General features: G+C 45.6%; 1 protein-coding gene across 19 annotated transcripts in view; it reads right to left on the bottom strand.

Moving 5' to 3' along the window:
• Positions 1-22,514, bottom strand: part of MYT1L (myelin transcription factor 1 like) — a 738,481-nt gene that overhangs the window by 153,029 nt on the left and 562,938 nt on the right. For all 19 annotated transcript variants that reach the window (XM_019646295.1, XM_019646294.1, XM_019646293.1 and 16 more), the window contains one exon: positions 15,140-15,282. The gene's annotated coding sequence lies outside the window, so the exon portion shown is untranslated. The remainder of the gene's footprint in view (positions 1-15,139; positions 15,283-22,514) is intronic.

Raw genomic sequence — 22,514 nt, 5'->3', positions numbered from 1 at the left:
GCCAGCCTGCACGCTGCATCAGGCCAGCACAGGCGTGACGCCGGAGGGCTCCTACCCAGAAGGCACACGGTGTGCTGCAGCTAAGATGCCCTCCGCGCTTGGGACCCAAAGGCAGAGGAGCAGCTGAAGAACATGACAGCGACACTAGTCAACCTCATTATCTTGCAGAGCGAGCGCTTACCACATCCGGGGTCGTAACACTGGTTACATAAGAAAATACTTTCTAATAGCATTTTCATGCTCAGCCAAGGGCTTCTGGTTTCTGTGTGTGTCTCCACACTCACGCACCAAGCACGCTCCCGATGAACAGAAAGCATGGGCCTTAGGCCTGGGAGCCCGAGACCTGCAGAGGGGCCGAGAGGAGCAGGGTGTCCCGTGAGGGACGTGGGCCTCATGCCTCAGGGACTGGCAGCTGAAGCAGTGACAGGATTAAAATGTATGGGGCAGAATCCAAGGGACTAAATGACAGACCCAGCAGGTCAAATCACGCTGAAGGTCGGACGGCGATGAGCATACAGGTGGCTGTGAGCCTTTGTATTTGCAAAGGCAGGACCACTGCAACGGCAGACTATCCAAGTTCTACACTTTAGGGATATTTTTTTTAATTAAAAGAATATTTTGAGTATGGTTAAAAAACTGTTAGTATCACAGCTCCAAGATAGGCTCCTGTCAGGCCTATGGTGTCACATAAAGATTAGGCTTTGTTTGGGGACATGACCAGTAACCTCGAGGCCCGTGCTGAGACCTTCCTTCTTCTGCTCCACAAGCTTTACTGGGGCCCCTTGAGTGGCCGCCCGTGCCAGCTACCCAGGACACAGGAAAAGCACCTAAACCTCTCAGGACCCTGCAGTCCAACATGAGAGACAGAAACAAACTGCTAATAACCCATGTTTAGGGCCCAGAAGAGGGGCATCCAAACCAGAAAAACGGGGGCTGGGTATCACGGACGTCTTCTGAGTGGAGGGTAATTAATTGGGGTCTTTTTGAGCAAGTCTCTCTGAGCCCCAGTTTCCTTATCTATAAAATGGGATACTGGAGTGGATGCTTTTTAAAGTTCATTCCAACTCTAATATTCTAGAATTTCTAAAAAAGCTCCTAAGTTTTCAATAACTCAGAGTAAAGGACCCTGTCCTAAACAGACCAACAAGAAAAAAGTAACTAGTCCTGAACTGTAATTACACAAGGCGAACATGGCTTCTTTAGACCAAAGTGACAGTAAATTACATTTATGACTATGTGACATACACGTGCCCATGGCCCTGTACACGAGTTAGAGCACACATGCATAGACACATGCACACATACAAGTACATGTATGTGCGACAGCTAGGCTAGAATGGCTCTCCATTAAGGTTTGGTTCGATTTGGAGTTGGAATTACATTTATGTGCATGAAATAATCCAGGTTATATTTCACTAAAAAGAAATACAACAAATTATCTTCAAAACTACTAACTGAAGCGTCTGCATATAATTTAGAAAATCATTGCTGTTTGACAATTGTGTGTCAATATATGTTGACCAAATACATATTTTACGTTTAAGACTATACAAAATAAACGAATGCACTCTCATCATGACTGACTGTTTTAGGGAACAGTTAACCAAATTTATTTGCATATTTCATAATTCATTTTAGTTACTCTCTTCTTCCCTGGTAAGACAAGGGTTTCCAAGAACAAATTACCTTCTGGTCCAGTGCCAGTGACACCAACAATGAGCTCATGTCCATTTAGCGTGTCACAGTATGCAGGTTCCTATTCTGTGTCTAAAGCCTCTGCTTCTCACCCACCATTCGCTCACTCGCTCACTCATGATTCTTCTACTCCGTAAGTACAAACCTAGGGCCTACTACTTGCCAGCTGTTGTTCTGGGTGCTAAAGATTCATGAAAATGAAGAAGGGAAAGCGACGGACTCAACAGTAATTTAAACAAATATAAGTAAATTTAAGGTGTTTTATTTTTATCTTTATCAGAAATTGTAAGCTGAATGTGTATCTTTAGAAATGATGCAGGAATGACAAATGCAGATTTCTTCCGAGTATACTGAGGTAAAAGTTGGTTAATTTGAAAAAAATGTCTCTGAATGTATAGTATAAGTTAATGGAAACTATGATTTAGTTTGAACAGGTCCGATTTATGTCTCATTTTCATTACATATTTGGGGAATGTCAAGATATGGCTCTGTTTTGACTTCTAACCAGAATGACTATACAATGGGGTGCTTATGTGTGCTCGGTCCAATTTTATTCTTTTCAAAATTAAATCAGGTTATAAAGTCCATATTGAATTGTGGTACAAGCATTAGTTCCTAGCATCTCACACTGTGAGGACATAACTATTCTCACCTCTGTTGTATTTGTACTGAGTATTTATATGGCTCACCTTTCTGAAACTATATGTCCTTTCATCACCGTCTCCAATAAACAGCACATCTGTAATCTCCAACAGGACATCCCTTCAGCTTTAAGAATAAGTTTATTTTTCATAAATTTTGGAGGCTCGCTATGTCAACACAATTGAGCTCCAGTGCACCTGGAGCCTTGCCCGGTATCTCCATGACTTCACAGCAGCTGTGACACTGGAGTCCAGTGTGGCTTCACCACAGCAAGGTGCATGAAGCAGTCACACGGGGAAGCACGGATGCTAAAGGTTGAGGGACTTGTCTGTGGTCACGCAGCACGGTAGCGGGAGATGCCAGAAGGAAGCCCTCCGCATGTCCACTGGCCCCTCAGCAGTGCCTCCAGTCCCAGGGCTCAGGTCCGCCTGTGTACAGAGCGACTGACTGGAAAGCACGTTGACATCAAGAGAAAAGTAGCTTCGTTTTTCAGTATTTGAAGGTGACATCCGGAAGTAGCATTTTAAAAAATTCCCGGTTTCAACTTGCTAAAGAAATTTGATTTTAAGGCATCGTGTTCTCACAGAGGGGGCTCTAGGAGACAAAGCCACGAGAAGATGACTACTGTCTTGGCGGTGCCCGCACAGGAGTGTGGGAACGCCCGGTGATTTGAAGAGCCACAGCAGCCTGCTGGGGGCTGGTACCACATGCTGTCCCCTGTGCGGCTCAGCTGACAGTCATGGGTGGGAAGGAGGGTGACGCAGGGTGGGTGTCCTTCTGACAGACACACGCGCCTGAGCAGTGAGCACACGTGGAGCGTCACGAGCCCTGGGTCTGGTCTGCGCTCTTGCCAAAGTCACTTCCTAACTGTACGTAAGTCACTTAATTTCTGTCTTTTAAAATGCGACAGACGAATAAAGGGTTGAGTTCTCTTACTGTCATTTTGGAAAGTCCTGGAAACACTGTGGGAAATAGCTCCAAAGAGAATGTTAGTAGCAACACAGTTCAGATACTTAGGTGCATTCTGAATAGAGCCCCTAGTGTGCTCCCGCCACCGGCACCCCACCCAGGTAGTGGGCGGGCCGCCTGCACAGCCGCTCACGTCCGAGACTCAGGAGTCACCCTTCATCCGTCCCCTATTTCGGCCCCCCACACAAGCAAGTCTTCATGGCCTTATCTCCAAACTACATCTGAAACCATCGCCTTGATCGACACACCTTAGTCCAGGCGACACCACCACCACGTGACAAAGAAGCTGCCTTCTAACTGGCTGCCCACCATCACCCTCGCCCCTTACCAACCACACCTCTGGTCTGTTTACGACGGCACTCTTTGTCCTTTATCAAGTGTTCCTGGAAACCCTGTCCCAGCTCCTCACACTTCGAGGCAGAGGTTTGGGGTGCCACCTCCCTGTAACAGGAGCCGCAGGCGGTGCGGGGCTGGGCCAGCTGCTGTAGGCACAGTGGCACGTCCCTGGCGTCAACCTTCTGGCTTCTGTGGGAAGAAGGGAAGGCGTCCTAGCGCTTCCACCTCGCGGCTTAAGCAGATGGCTTTCATAACCACCGGCTTCCTGCCCTCACCATCATGCGCTCTGCCTGCGAACTTGAACGCCTGACTGCAGAGATCTTCCCGGCCAGTGAGACTGCGCAACGAACACACTCAAGTCCTCATCAGAAAACAGTGTCATGCACTTCTCCATCCTCCTAGCTCTTTCACCAAATAACCTTCGCTGTATCAACCTTATCTGTAGATTTTGTTTTCAAGGCGATAATATTGCATCTTTTTGTCAACTCTGAAGAACACTTAGGGGCAGACAACGGAAGATAACCTGTGTGATACAGATTATGCTTTACTAAGCAATTCAATGACTTCTGTGCTCAGAGTCACAGAGCTATATATACTCCATTTAGTCACACTGATCCATTTCTGTCCTTTGTAGGAACCCTTAGGAATGTCACCTACAATTAATGCTACGTTACAATGGGATCCCATGAAACTGCGTATAATTTTCTCATCGGTTATCCCTACTGGCAGGAACAGAGAACGTCCCACCTGGCCGTGAGCCTGGCCTTGCCCACCAGTAGCCTGAGGCTGGCTCCTCCCTGCGGCCTTCTCGCCCCAGTGGTCAGGATGGTCAGGAGCCCAGGCTCTCGCGTCATCCCCCAGCTTGGTCTCAAAGCCTCACTCGCTGGGCATTTGGCCCCGGTCTGACCCAATCCTCACTCTTTCTTCTTGAAATCACCCCAAGGTGGCCTCCGTTCAGAGCTCAAGGCCAGACAGCTGCAAAATTCTGTGTCCCCAGTGTGTTCTCTGCAGGTGGCTTCCTGTCCCCACTTCCATGCCTACACCCCTGGTAGCCCCTCCCATGGAGCCTGCAGAGACACGCATCCTCCAGCCCCTCCACACACTCCCTCAATTTCCCCAAAACCCTCCAGCTTGAGTCTCAGCTCATCCAAGATGCAGAGAGGCTCCCCTGTGTCATCGCCCACACCCAGGGCACCCGTCGCTCCTTGAAGATTTTTGCTCCTGGATCACGGTCATGATTTCCCAATTGCCCGGCGACATCCCCGATGATTTCTACATCCATGTCTCCCTACCATCTACCTCCCAAGCACAGATGTGGCAAAGCTCTGCGGGTGGTAGAGCACGCTTGGCAAATGGCACGCATTCAAAATAATAACCGGGAGTATTCGCCAGGCTTTCACACTGCCCCCTTACCCTGGGGGAAGCAGGCGGAACGAACCTGTCTGGGCACTCCAGGTGCCCTCCCCGAAATGAGCGCAGCCCTCCTCTATGGCTCCACCTGATGTCGTAAGTGGACCTGCATTTCACAGGCTGAGTGGCGGGGCCCAGTCTAGTCTCCTTCCCCAGCCCAGTTCCAGCTTCCTATCTAGGCTGGCGCTTTAAAAGGATTGGGATCTGTAGCCACTTTAAAGATAATTCAGTTCACGACGAGGACGCAGCGTTCCCATCCCTCTCCCTCCACCTCTATTTTGGGACGCAAGCCCTGCTATCACTGAACAGAATGACAGTCACAGCAGGTCCAACTGACACGTGGAGATTTGTTGGATCGGCTGCACTAATTGGATCCCTGTACTTGCAAGGATGATGGCACAAGTAGGTGGTGTTTAAGCATGTGAGTTCAGAACCCTGTTTATGGTCCATTTCCATGTAAATGAGGAGCAAGCAGCTTCAGTGCCAGGCACGGGCGGGCGACACACCACAGCCAGCCCCCAGACTGAAGGAACGACGCCTCGAGCAAGAAAACTGATCGAGAATCAAAATGGTTTTCTGTACCTTCCCGCATGCAAGATTTATGCAGGAAGCCGCCATTAGCACTAATGAGAGCCGAGCATGTAAATCTCCCATGAAACGACGGGAGAGGAGCCTCATCCATCAGCACACACATGGCAGTTTCTGAGGCAGGCTGTTCGCAGTCAGGCTGCTGGGCGGCTGCGGGCCCTGCCTGCCCTCCCCCAATGTGCCAGGGCAGCAGGTCCTGTGCCCGCCTCAGCCTGGGGAGGCCCTGCACGCCAGGAGGGCTCCGCAGAGCGGCAGGGGCCCCGCCCGGCAAGTGCTTTGAACAAGCAGGGATCCTGCTCGCCTGGCTCACAACGCACAACATGGGAATGCTGAAATGCACCACCTGCCTCCTGTCGGGGAAATCGCTTCCTCTCAGTTTTCAATTTTCCTTAGGAGAGCAGGCAAAGGGTTTTAAGTAAGTTCCCAGCCACTCACTGCCCAAATTTCCCACCCTCTGCTCAGACAGTTGTATTGTGCATGCCCCAGGAATCAGACCCACTGGCTCCTTCTCAGGCAGGCAGGACCTCTGTTTTCCTGCCTCAGGGCCTTTGCCCTGCTGGTGGAACGTTCTAGCCCCATTACTCTCCCAGCTTTATTGGACTGTTGGGATCTCCAGGACCGGTTCCTTCTTTCCAGAGCCAGTCTCTCTGACTTAGCACTGATATTCCTCCACCCGCTGCTTCCCCATGAATCTGCCCAGGGCCCTCTGTCAGCCTTTCCAGGAGCACAGGTAACCTGTGCTGGGAGGGGCCCGGCCTCAGGGCCACAGCCCTCTGATGTCTCTGTGGGACCCTCTGTAGGCCCCACAGTGGCTCGCATGTGGATATAAACGTAATTTTAAGGAGGAGTGCACGTACACATGGGACAACACTCTCATGGAATCAGGACGCATACCACATAGAGAAATCCCCCACCCCTGTCATCTAACTCCCTCCCTCTGAGGCGGCCTTGTCCATCGCTCCCAAAGCCTGAGGCACTGACAAGCTCACATGTAGAATCACGCTCTGAACCGTGCAAATGGGGACACTACACACACGGCTTTGCACAGTACATGTTGGGCTGGGTTCATGTAAGCTCTCCCACTTATAAAAATAACTCCTAGTTGTCTACTGCATGAATACAACATAATTTATTTAACCAGTTTCCTCTGGATGAACAGTTGTTTCCAAAATCTTGTTCTTACCAAAAGCCTACAATGCAGGTAACGAAAATGGCCAGCTCTTCCAAAAGGCCTGCTCTGTGACACATGCCGTTTCTGGCATCCAGTCCTCACAGCCTTCTAAGGCGCACACATCATGGTTATTCCTGACAGAAAAGGGAGCCAAGGCGCGCAAACAGCTGTGCGAGGTCTCGGAACTGGTCACGGCAGAGCCAGGCTTTGGGTCATGAGAGGCCACGCCCACTATGTACCGCCTGTTCCAGCTTTGCAAACACACACGGCTCATGTACCCAAAAGTGTTATGGCTAATATGAAGGGCATACCCTTCCTAAGCTGCAGTGATATTGCTAATAATTGTCTACAACCCACTCTTCTCCGCACTGCCACTGTCAATCTGTGTGACTATTTCCAGCTGATAGGCAAACAGTGCTACGACATAGTAACTCTAATTTAAATTTATGATGTAATGAGGCTCAGCATCTTTTCTCACGTAAAAGCTACTTGTATCTTATCTGAAATATCTTCATACCTTTTGTCCATTTTTAGTTACTGTGTTTTATTAATTTTAATATGCTAATAAGTCACTGTCTTCCAGTCTATATTATATTCTAATGGGGTTGTTTGTTTATTTTGTTTATTAATACAACATTAAAAATGCATACACTAAAATTTCCATCTATGAAAGTGATGATTTTGATTAAGGAAGATTTATTCATTTAGCTTCAATATTACCTATGTTTAAATTTACTGTATTATGTTATTCATTATGTTTTGGGAAATGTGTATTAATTTCTACCCATGAAATTTGCACTGGATTTAAACTGTTCATGAAAGCCAACTAGGAGATAAGGGATAACATGATTTTTATCCTGGTCAAAGCGGAATATGTCCACAAGGCTAATGAAAAGAATACAGCTGCAGATAAGTGTATTTCCTCCCCAAAAGAAAAAAAAAGTACCCCCCATGGCCATTCTAGAACCTTCTATGGAATGTAGCTACATGAAAATTCTCTTTTAGGAGGAGAAAGATTATATATCACTAAACGCAAGGTCTGACAATTAAGTTCACGAACTTGTTGCAACGATGTTGCTAACCTTTTTTTTATATCGGAGGGATTATTCATTATAAATTTGTACCAAGTTTACAAATTGTTAACAAGTAACAAACAGTTAACCAAGTTTACTATTTGGAAGTGCTGAAAAGGCTGCGTGAAAAAGTTAGACGACCTGAACTTTTCACCAACAATTCATGGCTCTTGCATCACGACAATGCACCAGCTCACACGGCACTGTCTGTGAGGGAGTTTTAGCCAGTAAACAAATGACTGTATTGGAACACCCTCCCTACTCACCTGATCTGGCCCCCAGTGACTTCTTTCGTTACCTGAAGACAAAGGAAATACTGAAAAGAAAACATTCTGATGACATTCAGGACATCAAGTGTAATATGACGACATCTCCGATGGCCATTCCAGAAAAAGAGTATTAAAAATTGTTTTGAAGGGTGGACTAGTCACTGGCGTCGGTGCATAGCTTCCCAAGGTGGGTACTTCAAAGGTGCCCATAGCGATATTCAGCAATGAGGCATGTAGCACTTTTTCTAGGATGAGTTTGCGAACTTAATTGTCCGACCTCGTGTACTGAATATCACAGAATAGTGAATCAACCTATAAGTTTCCATTGCTTGGAATGAAATTTGAAAGTTCAACACATATGTTTTATGGGTACAAAAAATTTGGCTGACTACAGAGAAGGAATTGTTGACATCAGCAGACAAAGAGGTTTAATTATAAGAGCTTAAATGTAAACTGTTACTAGTTATTTAAGCAGAATGTGCTTTTCCAAACATACTAATAATATAATGGTAGCTCTTTATAAAGAAGATGGTGCATGGTCTTTTCATCAAAAAAAAAGTTAAGACCCAGGGAAAGAACATAAGCTCTTATTGGGGAGGAAATATGAAAATGGTAAATAAAGTCAGCATTTAGCTTAAACCACAGCAAAATCTCCCAGCAAGGCTGGAGGACACAGATATCCTACAGCCACAGATTTCTAGCAGACAATCATATTTTTGGTTTCCAAAGAGAGTTTGCAAAGGACCTTGCTGTGCGATGCAGTGTTATTCTGAGTTCACTGTCAGACCTCAGGTTGTAAGCTTGTGGAAGACACAGGACACAGCACTGAGCCAAACGCCATACACACAGTACCTGCTTGATACATGCTTCTGCTTTTTGTTTTTTGAGAAATTTATGACAAATAGTCTGATGTTCAGAGCAACTGGTACCAGCAAGCAATCACAGGGATAACTGGCACGTTCCCCCCTTACACCCCAAAACATTCAACAGTCCTGAGCAGGCCAGGAAGCGTATGGCTGCCCGAGGTTCCCTGAGCTGGAATGTGTACTCTCCTGGCAACTGGACTTGAAGGTTCCCTAGTCGCACTCCAGGGGGCAACAGGAGAAAAGGGCACTCGAGCTCTGAAGTTCACTTGTGGAAAACCCAAGATCGCCTTGAAGCTTTTTTGGACCTGTGGGACGTTAGACATCACTGGGCCCTCCTAACCTCCCCGTCACCCACGAGAGGCAGGGTGTGCGCACACGGGAGGGAGGCGGCTCATGCGGTTGACCTCCATTTTGGCAGCAGATGCTCCACAGAGCAAAGAGAAGCTCCACTGTGGTGACCTCCTGACTCCCGCCCACCCCCACCCACCCCAGGGTGGACCCTGGCTGTCTGAAGCCCTTTATAATGTATGGCTGCCCCTATATCTGCATCACTCCGAGTGACCTATGGTCCCACATGACCTCACCTACATTCCAACTTTGCTTCAGTCAAGACACCCACTGATAAAGATGATTGTTCTCTGTTGGGAAGAAAGAAATGTCATGATTTGCAATTTGCATCCCACTCCAGGGTAGGAAAACAAGGATTAGCAATTTGTATCCTACTTTCCAAGAGAGCAATGGTCCATGACTTTGATGTTACAAGTCACAAAGAATGCAAATTTCTACTATTTCCTAAACTAAGTGCCAGAAAAATAAAAGCTCAAACTTTTACTTATTTTTTACTATCCATAATAGTTTATAACATTACATTATAATAAATACTATTATAGTGGAGGATAATGAAAGTCATAGACATTATCATTTAAGCAATATGAATAAATTACTATAAAAACAATTGAAAACCATTGTCTCATGAGTTAGGGATGACTGTGACAAAACATGCCTCAAAATTGGTGGGTTGTTTTCTGGGAAAAGGTGCGTGAGCGTGGTGAGCTGCACAGTTGTAGCAACAGCACTGCACCATGAGGAAAAATGATGGAATTTAGCGTTGGCCCAGCAGCTTTACAAATTCATGGTATATAGTATATAATTATATGTATTTATATATATATATAGTTATATATTAATACACTTACATATAAATGTATATATTTGTACTGTATTTGTACATACATCTCTGTTCCTTACGCTTATGCATGAGCTACACACACACACACACACACACACACACACACACACACAGAGGACGGGTACCACCTGCAGAGGGTTGGGACACAGGGCAGAGGCAGTTCCCAGCAGCTAAGGACATTGGCTCGGAAGTTAAAATGCCTGCTTAGCTTTCAGTCCCATCTATGCTATATACTCACTGTGTAACGTGGGACAAATTATTTATTTTCTCTGCTCATTAGTTTTCTCTAATATAAATTATGGATGAGCTACACGTAAGACCAGCACCGACTCTACAGCGTGTTTTGAGGACTAAATGGTATACAGTGAGTGGCACTTTCCTTACCATGCTTCGTACATGGCGGATACCTAATAAATATGTAGCTACTATTATCAACATTTGTAGTTTATGCTCTTTTCACGTAATCCATCTCGTTTGATCTTTATATAGCCCTTTTGTCACTATTTTATGGAAAAAGAAAGTAAGACTTTAAAGGGATTTGCCCAAAAGCATAAAAGTGGTTATTGGCCATGCTAAGATTAACCTAATGACATTTGTTAGTTGTTTTAAGTAAATTTGTTTCAAAGGGTCCACATGCATGGAATTACGAAGTTGGAGCTATTTCCGCAGATTCCTCCTTCTGGATGCCTGGTACACTTTTCTTTAAAATAGTCGCCATTCAGAACACAATTCATGAAGTTTTTTGGGAAACAGATATTGATTTTATTTTAAGTAAAGTCTTTAGCATGGAAATTGGACGCAGAGTGTGATTTTCTCTCTGGGCTCCAGTTCAGAGGAAATTGGATTTCCTGGAGTGCCAGCTGCAGAGACGCCACAGGTGCTCACGGCTCAGCAATCGCAGCGGCTAATTGGGACACTTTGGGACAAAAAAACGCTCTAAATCTAAATCGTGTTCTCTGGCACTTTGATTTCTCCCGGAAGAGCAAGACTCACAGTCCTTCTCAGCTGAGGATGCTACAGGGAGCTAGCTGCTTGGACAGGACATGTGACACATGGTGCAGTGGGGAGGCACAGGGTAGGAAGGCCTGGGGTGTGAAGTTCGTGGGGCTGGGGCTCGTTTGCCAGCTGCTGCTTAGCAATGGCTTTCGGTACTATAAGGCCTCGCACCTGAGGATTTCTGATTGCGTTGTGATCTACAGATGAAGACCAACACATGACCTATCCCGGAGTCTGTAGGTGAAGAACGGGACTCCAGGCAGCAGCACACAGGAGTGCTGGGCGCCGGGCAGAGCAAGGGTGGCAGGCAGAGGGGTGGAAGCAGCTGGCAATCAATGTCCAGGTGGCGAGCAGGTGGACAAGTCTCTGGGAACCAGTGTGTTCTGCACGCCATCGGATAGGGTCATGAGATAGAACCGTGGACCACAGAAACCCCCGAGCGGCACACATCTTGTTTTATGAACACCAAACCCATGGCATCAGGAGTTAGGTCCTTATGCTAACTAACACGTAGCTGCACGTGCCAAGAGCCCGGCATCCATCCACCTGTGCCTCGATTCCTCCCGTCTCTGAGTTCTGTGTTTCTCGCCTACCTAGTGGGTCGTTCCCAGATTTATCCATCTAACAAACCAGTCTTCCAGTTTTGGGGTCACCTCCTCTGCAAAGACTTCAAAGTGAAGAGCTCGGCATGTGCTCCTCACTCGTCTTCCCCAGACCTCTGCTGACTAGGTGGGCAGTGACAGGGCAGCTCCCGGGGGCCAGGGCACACGCTCAGCTCTGGAGCAGGGACAGGAACGAGGTGCAGATTCACACCTAAGCAAGGAGCTCACAGGCGCCACGTCGCATGTGTGCTCAGTCTGTGAATTCTCTGAGGGCAGCGACCATCCCCACTGATCTGTGTGCCCCCACCAACTCAGAGCGCTCCGGGCATAAAACCACACTCACTCAACAGTGCTGAGCGAAGGAGAAACAGACCAAAAACGATGAACACATTCGCTCCTTGGTATCTGGGACAGAGAAAGGTAGTTGTGATCAAAGCCTTTTCTTTGAGTGACTTTTTGTCAGGTCTTTTTCAAATGCTGACTTCTGAATATTTTTATTGAGCTTGGAAACAGACTTGGACTAACAATTGAAATTGGAAGGCTACTTGGAATGGGTAATCTGCATCAAATTTGGCTCCCTAGACAAAAGCCCCTCCTATCCTGTTGCAGACCGCCTAGGCCTGCTTCAGGCTTTGCCCTAGCTCTTCATCAGTGACGTCACCCCAGGAGCGCTGCTCACGCCCTCAGGCTCCCCTTTGCTGCCCTCTGCAGTGGGGAGAGGAGTCGTGTGGGGGGAACTCAGCGTGCTGCTGCTGCACACGGCGGGGCACCGACATGACCGGGAGGGGCTGCCCGCACCCTCTGCATCACCAGCACTGAGTGTGGTCTCGGCGAGGCCCGCAGCATCTGAGTTGTTCTAGGTCCTAGGGTCTCACGAAGGCAATGACACCTGGACGCGAGAAGCTTCCCCTTGATGGCAGAGATTATGTGACACAGCCCCTGACACTAAGGAATCACTCTGGAGAATAAAAGTCTTCAAAAAGCTGAGTTTTAAGACATTAAACAGAAATTGTATCTTCATCCCAGTGCAGATTTTATAAAACTCTGTATTTAACATTCTTATATAATTCCTTATTGTTCACCAAACCAGGCTCAGATAAAACCATGTAATATAATTTGAATTTTTTTCAAACTGAAAACAAGAATGAATTAAGGTATGGTACGTGTTCAAATTGGATGGGGAAATCCACTACTGTAAGGTATAAAACCTGTATTTCTGTTCCTCTAAGAAACAGCCATGTGATCTAGAGATGTAATGCTATCCCCATCAAAACCCCAAAGTACATGCCACAGAAATAGAAAGATCCATCCTAAAATTCATATGGAATCTCAAGGCTCCCCCCAGCAAAAAAAAAAAAAAAATCCAAGACAGTTTGAAGAAGAACAAAGTGGGAAGTTTCATACTTGCCGGTTTCAGAACTTACTACAAAGCTATGGTAATCAAAACAGCGCGGTACTGGGATAAAGACAGACACACAGACCAACGGAACAGTAAGGAGAGCCCACAGGTAAATCCGCCCACCTACAGCCAAGTGACTTTTGACAAGAGTGCCAAGACCATTCAATAGGGAAAGGACAGTCTTTTCAACAAATGGTGTTGGGAACACTGGGTATCTGTATACAAAAGAATGAAGATGGACCCTTAACTTACACCATGTAAAATATAAAAACTAAAAATTAACTCAAAATGGATCATACCTAAATATAAGAGCTAAAACTATAAAACCCTCAGAAGAAAAGATAGAGGACAATTTTCACAGCATTGGACTTAGCAGTGATATCTTGAACATGACACTGAAAGCAAAGGCAACAAAAGAAAAATAGATAATTCAACTTCATCAAAATTAAAAGGATGCATCAAAGGACACTACCAATCAAATGAAAAGGCAAACCATGGAATGGGAGAAAATACTGCCAATCCTCTATCTGATAAGGTGGTAACTTCCAGAATATATAAACAACCTCTACAACTCAACAGCAGCAACAACAACAAAACAACTCGATTAAGACAAAGGACTTGAACAGACAGTTCTCCAAAGAGGACATTCAAATGGCCAGAAAGCATGTGAAAAGATGCTCACCATCACTAATCATCAGGGAAACACAAATCAAAACCACACGAGATGCCGATTCACACCGATTAGGATGGCTGCTATTCAAAACAAAACAAAACAGAAAACAAGCATTGGTGAGGAAGTGAAGAAATCAGAACCCTTGTGCACTGCTGGTGAAAATATAAACTGGTACAGCCACTATGGACATTATGGCAGTTCCTTAAAAAATGAAAAATAGAATTACCATGTGACCCTGCCGTCCCACTTTTGGGCGTACACCCGGTGCTGACAGCAGGGACTCAGACAGGTATCTGCACACCCGTGCTCACAGCAGGGTTACTCACAGAAGCTAAAAGGTGGGAGCAAGCCAAGCGTGGACAGATGAAGGGGTACACAAAACGTGGTCTACACGAACAATGGAACGTTATTCAGCCTTAATAAGGAAGAAAATTCCGACACACGCTACAACATGGAGGAACTCTGGAGACATTATGCTGAGTGGAATAAGCAAGTCGCAAAGGGGTAAACAGTGTGATTCTACCCAAATGAGGTGCCGAGAATAGTTAAGAGTCACAGAAGCAGAAAGTGGATGGAGGGAGCCAGAACATGGGGGCGTTGGAATACGCAGTGACTGCTTCACGGGGAGGAATTAGATCTGGAAGATGAAGAAGTTCCAGAGATGGACGGTGGTGCTGGTGGCACAGCTATGTACTTAATGCTACCGAACTGTACAAGTAAAGAGGGTTAGATTTGTAAATTTTATGTCACACATATTTTACTACAATTTAAACAATTCTTTAAAAAAAACTCATCAATAACCTGAAGTTCTATAAGGAGCATGGCTCCCAAGACCCACGGTGGCACTAAGGGAGGTTTAGCAACAGTGATTGGCAGCAACCCACGAGGACCTTGGGCTATGCAAATGAGGCCCTGATTAGAGCGTGCTTAATTTCTTTACAGACAAAATGTCCCTAAATAGGACCAAGTGTGGAAACAGATCTGATTTGAAAGGAGTGTCCTTCAGGGGGTCATCTGGACAACCTCCAGAGGTAGACAGGCCTCCTAAGGCAGCATGGACATTATTTCGGGGGTAAGGTAACTGGGTAAGAGGGGCTGCCTGAGTCTATGCTTAGCAATAGATTATAAAGTCTGACTTTATGCTGAGTTGTTTTTTAATATAATGTAGGGACCCTGTGCTCTTTAACAAATAAAACCCCACTGTTTACAAACTCATCTTCAAGCCTTTTCAAAGTAAGACCCTCTAAGGTCAAAGCATTACCTTTACGTGTCTCCTTGGGCGGCCATGTGTCTGGAGGACCCACTGAAACCTTTCTTGATGGATGTTGTTGACAACTTGAGAGACACACACTCGACCGGATTCGATAACTACATTTTTTCCTCTCCCACCAGATGTGGGTCACTCTAGAGAAAAATAAAAAGGCAGAAAAACGAGGTTGATATTCATAATGGAGCACAATTCCTACACAAGAGGTATGATCATCAGGGAGGTGTGCACTTGAAGCTGGCAGAGTAATAAGAACCAGCCAAGGGAACAGGCGTGGACAGGTGTGACAGTGAGGGATGGCGGGGACAGTCACCTCCTGTCACAGCCAATCAATTCTTGATAAATGATCAATTGTAGAAAATTCCTGTAGAAAACTACATTACTGTTTGTGATATAAAAATTACACAAAATTGTAAACACTCTTATAAAACTAAGTGTCAGATGACTTTGGAGATTGAGTTTAGAAGGTGTTAAGACAGTATGTCATATCTAGAGGCTGATTGGAGAAGCGTATACATGTGTCTGCACATGGATACGAGTGCATGGCTTGGGTCAGCAGCAGGTTGTCATATGTATTTTTATTTTTGTCCTCTCTCGAAAGACAGTAAATAAGCGGCAGTCCTTTCCATCTAAAAGACTTTAAAGAGCATGTTATTTGCTAATTAAAAAACAAAATACAGCCTCTTGATTAATCATTTAAATTATTATTTGCTATAGCTGTAAAGTGATACCCAGATACAGTGTTTATAATGATGCACAGTCTTCTCCAATAATATTCAGGTAGCAGACATGCTCTAGACATCCCTTCCAGAACTGGCTAAGAAAGCTTTGAATGGAATCCCATTCCGTGGCTTTATGAAAATGCATGTTATTCTCACCATATGGAGAACATCAGATAGACAAGTTTACATGAATCTTATAAATGAACCAACATAAAGTGAGACAGTAAGTGACTGAGAACACACGAAGACAATCATGTGCTAAGGTCAGAACCACTCCACCTGGTACATTGCCAACACTGTTTAAAAACACACTCATGTCATTTTTGGGGGATCCTCTTGGTTCCTGGAAGGTAGCAGGAACAAAGACCTAGAGAGCCTCACGCTCACCCAGAGGGGTGGGCTAGTGTCCTGACAGCACCTATGTCTGAAAGCGGTCAGGTTTTCTATTAAAGTGACAAGAACCTACAGAATAGAGCTCTGGGGACAAAATGACAGGCTTTTTTGGTGTGTGCTCTAGGCCTCCACGTGCACGATCACAAACCAGGGAGTTGAAATGCCCTCATTTGCCATGTGGAACATCGTGCCCCGCTGTCAGCTCCCCACGGTGGCTGTGCCCGCCAATGTCTTCCCACCCTCAGGTGACAGGTGACTGGCTCCATTCCTGGTCCCCATGAGCTCACAGGAAATGGGGCACGTCCACACACATGAGACTCCTGCCCTTTGAGGAGAAAGGCCGTTAAGGTGGCTGTCAGCACGTAACAGCACATCCTCTGTGAGTGCATTTCATCCCTTATGGCTGTAGATGAAAGTCACCGCCATGCGGACTGCAGGCTAAACACCCAGGAGGGTGTTTGGTGCTTCCATCAGATGTGGACATATCTTCTGATTTCAGACAACTGGTATGCAACACAGAAATTCCTTTTTAAAATCAGGATTTAAAAAAGAAAATGAGCTGAACTGATTATTCCTTTAGCAGAAACCTTTTGCTATGCAGGACAGTCCAGAGTGAGTTCCTGTTCTGACATGGTCTTACAAGATGTCACCTTTCTCCAGTTGTTCAGGTACAGAATGAAGGGTTCTGTGCCCCTGGTTGTGGGTGCCCCCAGCTTTCCGTCACATACACTGCTTGTGATCATGTCTAATGGAGTTCCCAGGATGAGCTCTGAAATGAAGCATCTGCAGGGAGCTCAGTGACAAACACCAAGTCACTAGCCGGGCGGTAATGCCTTCATACTCGCCCGCACTCTGTCCTCAGCTGAGGCTGGACCGACACCTGCCTCTCATCACTGTCACTCTGGTGAGCGGGCATACATGGGGCTTTTTAATGGCATTTGTCATACGAAATTACACTACACATTTCTTTGTTTTAAACAAGGTGATTGCAGATTCCATACAACTGGTACAAATACAGATAGACCCATGTACTCTGAACTTGGTGCACTCCAAAAATAACACCCTGAAAAACTGGAGGACACCATGATAACCAGGATACTGACATCAATTCATTCTACTGACCTTGCTCAGATTTCCAAGTTTTCCTTGGACTCATTTGTGTGTGTGTGTTTGTGTGTGTGTGTGTGTGTATGTGTGTAATTCTGTGTGATTTTGTCACCGTGCAGGCCCAGGTGCCATCATCACAGCCAAGACAGGACAGCCGTCACCACAAGGGTCCCTCCACATACACCGCTCTTCCCATAGCCTCTCATCTGCTCCTCATTTCTATAATTGTGTTATTTAAAGATCGTTCTATGATACAGCGAACAGGCTGGTGGTTGCCAGGGGGTGAGGTGGGGATGGGCGAAATGGGTGAAGGGGTTCAAATGGTGCAAACCTCCAGTTATGAGACAGAGTCCTGGGATGTCACATACAGCACACAGTTCCTAACGCCATGTCACAGGTGTGGAAGTTGCTAAGAAAGCACATCTTAAAAGTTCTCATCACAAGAAAAAACATGTGTAACTCTGTGAGGTGATGGACATTAACTAGACTTACTATGGCGATCACCTCCCAATAGGTACAAACAGCGAAACATTACGGCACATATCAACTGGATGTCAGGAAAGATTACAATGTTCTATAAATGGAACCACACAGGCTGAAACCCTTCACTCAGCCCAGTTCTCTGAAGGCCCATCCAGGTTGTCATGTGTATCAGTACTTGGTTCCTCCTCATGGCCCAGAAGGTTCCATGGTGTGGATGGGCCACCGTTTAACATTCACCTGCTGAAGGAAATCAGGGATGTCTGTGTCCTTGGGCTATTTGAATAAAGCTGTCACTATTTCTTCTCTTAGCCGTTCTGACCCGAGTGTGGTGGCCTCGCACTGTGGGCTTGATTTGCATTTCCGGTGACTAAGGATGGTGAACATCTTTTCATGGTCCTACGTCCTACATGTCTGTGCATGCTCCTTGGCGAAACATCTGTCCATGTCTTTTGCCCATTTTCTAACTGGATTTTTTAACTGTTGAATCTTGAGAGTTCATTATATATTCTAGATACTGGTCCTTTGGGGAATATTTCCCCAATTTGTTGCTTGTCCTTTCATTGAATTAGGGTACACTGTAGAGCCCAAATTTTAATTGTGATGAAGTCCAATTTATCAATTTTTCCTTCATGAATCATATATTTATATGTTTGTGCAATCATTTTCTGTCTTCCTTTATTGAAAAACAACACTCCCTGATAGCAGAGGCTTTTCTAATTTATTTGAATCCCAAAAGTCTAGAACTGTGCCTGGCAGATAATAGATCCTGAACAAACATGTGGGATGAATAAACACATACTTTGCTTTAGATCAGTGTGTTATTAGTGGCTGGGCTATCACATGCATTTTAACTTTAGACTTATTAACATTTATCATATAAGAAAAGACTGATTTTTGACTTTCCACGTTTAACAAGGGTGTGTACTGTTTAAATTACTTCAGTTATGTAGTGAATAAAAAGCATTATTTGTCCCCAGATTCCAGAATGACTGATTACTTCATGTTTGGTTTTTAGACTGATTAGGTATTAAGAGATAGAGTGAAAGTTCATAGTATATCTTCTCATGAAAAATAGACATGAATGACTTTTGGTTTGAAATGTTTGCACTGGGGCTAAAGAAAACCAGACTTGTTTACCTCCCTCCTTCGCTCCTTCTTTCCCTCTCTCCCTTCATTCCTCTTTTTGCTCTTTTTCTAAATTTTTTTCCCAAATGATGAGGTAGAAAAGAATATTCCAGGCTGATTATTTGTAAGAACTTCCCCATATATAATATAACTGGGGTTTTCTTTATTCTCATTATGTTAAAAAGCTACTTTGATATAATTTTCTCTATATATTATTTTCCATATATATATATATATATATTATATATGTTATATGAAGGTGTCTGACAGAGCTGGTAGAGGTAACTTGAAGGCGAATTTGCTCCTTGCTAATTTGTACTTGATTATCAATGCTCCTCAAGCTTCCCGTTTTTTGCAAATGCGCTTTATGAACACACCTCCCAGTGCCTGGCTCTGCATGAAAGGAAGGTGGGCCCTGCAGGGGCCCCACCAGCAGCCTGGCTGAAGCCGGGACAGCTGAGTGACAGGCCCCAGCTCCCTCCTTGACCTCCAGTAACTGTCAGAAGCACCCCCAAATGAGAACCCATTTGGAGCCCCTCCAAGCTGTTCTGTTGGGAACAAAAATGTACTTATTTTCCAGTTTTAAATACAGACATTGAAACAGCTGTGAAACCCCCACAACAACTTGAGACCCCTGGGGAATTCCTTAACCACTGCGAGTCACGCTGCTGTCAGGAAGTTGCCAGAGGTGCTGGTACCAGAGGGAACGGGGAGGACAGAGACCGCAGAGCCATCCCCAGTGCCCCGCCAGAGAGAACACAGCCCCAGCCCGGCGTGCATGCCCCGCCCCTGCCCAGCCCGCTGAGACGTCTGGGTTCCGGGAGGCACTTCCTTCCCAATTCCAGACCCGAGAGTTCAGACCCTCTGCGGTCTGGCAGGCTGCAATATCACCATCAAGATGAACAGGAAGCACAGATTTTAAAACATGTAACGTGTGTTCTCATCAAAGTTATGCTTACACATAGTTAAGGGATCAAAGGATGCTTCCCCAAACACTACCCACCCCATTCTACTTCCAGCTCCTCAGAGAGAGCCTTCCATTCTGGCCATTTCTTTGGCATTTACCCCGAATTCCTAAACCAAGGAGTACATCTCTGCTGCTGAGCTGTGTCCCACCAAGAAGCATCTACCCGTCAACTTCACACTCCGGACGGCAGGATGTTGCGTCTGACACATACACCTTGCCCACCTCAGCACATGCTGTCTGCCCCCCAAACAGTACCGGGGCATGTCAGACCGCTAACTGGTATCTGCTGTCATAACTATGGAGGGCGGCTGACAGCGGAGCCCCAGGTCTTACTGTGTCCTTGACCGTACCACGTTCCCTCCCTCAGTTCACAACTGCGCTGTGTGCAAGTCAGGGATCGATGCCCAGGCCCTCCCAGCTGAGTGGTCGCCTCTCGTCACGAGCAGACACATCAGGTGCTCCCTCGGTGCCCTGGGTGAAGCCTCAGCAGAGCGGTCTGTGTGCTCTCTCTGGCCTGGTTCACATAGGGTCCAGGATGACACTGGAAGCCATCACCCCGGGGCGCCTGGCAGCCCGTCTCCTGTTTACTGAATCTGAAGTCTCCCTCATTCTTGGGTGAAGACCTCATCCCACAGCTTCCAAGGGAAGGTCCTTGGCAGATCACTTTTTGACTATTTCCTTAATATTTGTTTGAGTGAAAAACCCAGATTGGGCTAATTCTTCCTCCAATGTTTGAAGGTTTCACACCATTGTCTCTACAGCCTGAGGATTCTTGTGTGGATCCTTGCCTGCACGTGCCCAGTCCCCATAATGCAAGAACTCTCTCTGTTCCCAGTGGGTTTTGAGATTTTTCTGACAGCAGATGGGTGGGCGGGTCTGTTTTCACCCCTCTTGCTGGGCCCTTGGGAACTTTAAGGAACGTTCTCTTCGTTCTTTAGTGGTTCTTTTCTCCCCATTTTCTCTCTTCTCTCTTTCTGGAGTTTCTGTTGTTCAGATGACATCCTACTGGACAAGTGCTCCAATTTTCCTGTTTCTCGTCTTTGTCTTTTTGTTCTAACCAGGTTTTCTCTATCACCTCTAGCGAGATTTTTGGATTTAAACTTTACACAGACATTTTTAATTCCAAATGGACTCTTGGTCATTTGAATCCCCTTCTCCCTCTCCTACGTAAAGTGTTCTGTTCTGGTTTAGTGAGTACAATAATGTACTCCCACAACTCTGAGGAGGCTAATGGAGTTTCTTCTCTCTTCTCATAGAGTTCCCATTTCCTCCAAGTTGCTTTCATGCCCGTTTTCCTTTGTGTTTGTTTATCTCTGTCTCTGTCCTACTAGAGGTGACCAATGCCCTGCTCCTACCCCTTCCCTGCAGAGCCCTGCCTTCGCCACGCCGCGGTTCAGAAATGTAACGTCCTGCTGGCTCTGCTTCCACTTTTGGTGATTTGCAAAACCTGTTTGGCTTCACTCAGCTACCTTCGGCCCTTCTGGCTTATGTTTAGTTTATATTTTAGGACACAGATTCCACATATGTATGTGTTACTGTAACAATAATCCTCATTACATCATCTCCAATTGAGTTTTATTTCATTTTGGATAAAAACTCCTACATACGTATTTATTGCATACTCATAGTAGTTGCCAGTTTCTGGACCACAGGTGTTTAGTTGAAACCAACTGTATGTAAAATGAACTTTGATTTTTTTTAGTCAGAGCACATGAAATACTTTTCTGCATTTTAAAAACAAATGTATTATTATTATTATAAAAAAGCACAGTGGGGATGTGAAGGAGAATAGTACTGTCACATTCTCAGGGTGACTGAAGTGTCTGTGTTTGGAGTGAAGACTTAATATATTGGTCTCTTCCAGCACAATAATATGTAAAATCCCGAATAACAGACGTAATCTCAGCTTTCGATAACCTTAAGAATTTTTAGGTAAAACCACTGACAACATTATGGAATGCATAAACTATTTAATAGGATGTATGCAGACAGAGATAGATATTTTCTTCTTAGTAAAATAAGTACATTTCAGAGAAGGTTCTTGAAAAGTGATTTTTTTCCAATTAAACAACTTTCCCCATTATCTTTCATTATAAAATATGAGATGATTTAGATTAAAATATTTGACTGTTGGATGTAATAAATCCAAATTAAGAAAGTTACAGTAATAGCTACGATAGTCAAATGAACAGCTAACAAAACATTCTTTTTTTTTTTTAAAGATTTTTATTGGGGAATTGGGGGATGGGAACAGCGCTGGGGAATTGGGGGAAGGGGAACCGACAAGTTTCTGTCGTTTTGTTCTTCACTCTAGTTGTGGAGGACGTTGCTTCACTGGCCCAAGTTGGCACCATCATTGCGCTCTTCCCAGGCGAGGCAGACCAGTCGCCGGCTTCTGGACGGCCACTTACAGTGGCTGCTGGCCGCTCACGCTGGCTGCTGGCTACACACAGTAGCCCATGGCAACCCACCTGCCGTCGCCGGAAACTCACAGCAGCCCAGCTCCAGGTTGAGCTGTTGTTCAGCATCTTAGCTGTGGAGGGCAGTGTCACTGGCCCTCATATGTGGGATC

Source organism: Hipposideros armiger, unplaced genomic scaffold, assembly GCF_001890085.2.
Source record: "Hipposideros armiger isolate ML-2016 unplaced genomic scaffold, ASM189008v1 scaffold_100, whole genome shotgun sequence".
NCBI classification, from domain to species: domain Eukaryota; kingdom Metazoa; phylum Chordata; class Mammalia; order Chiroptera; family Hipposideridae; genus Hipposideros; species Hipposideros armiger.
Note: the sequence above shows the minus strand (reverse complement) of the source record. Positions and strands in the feature narration are given on the sequence as shown.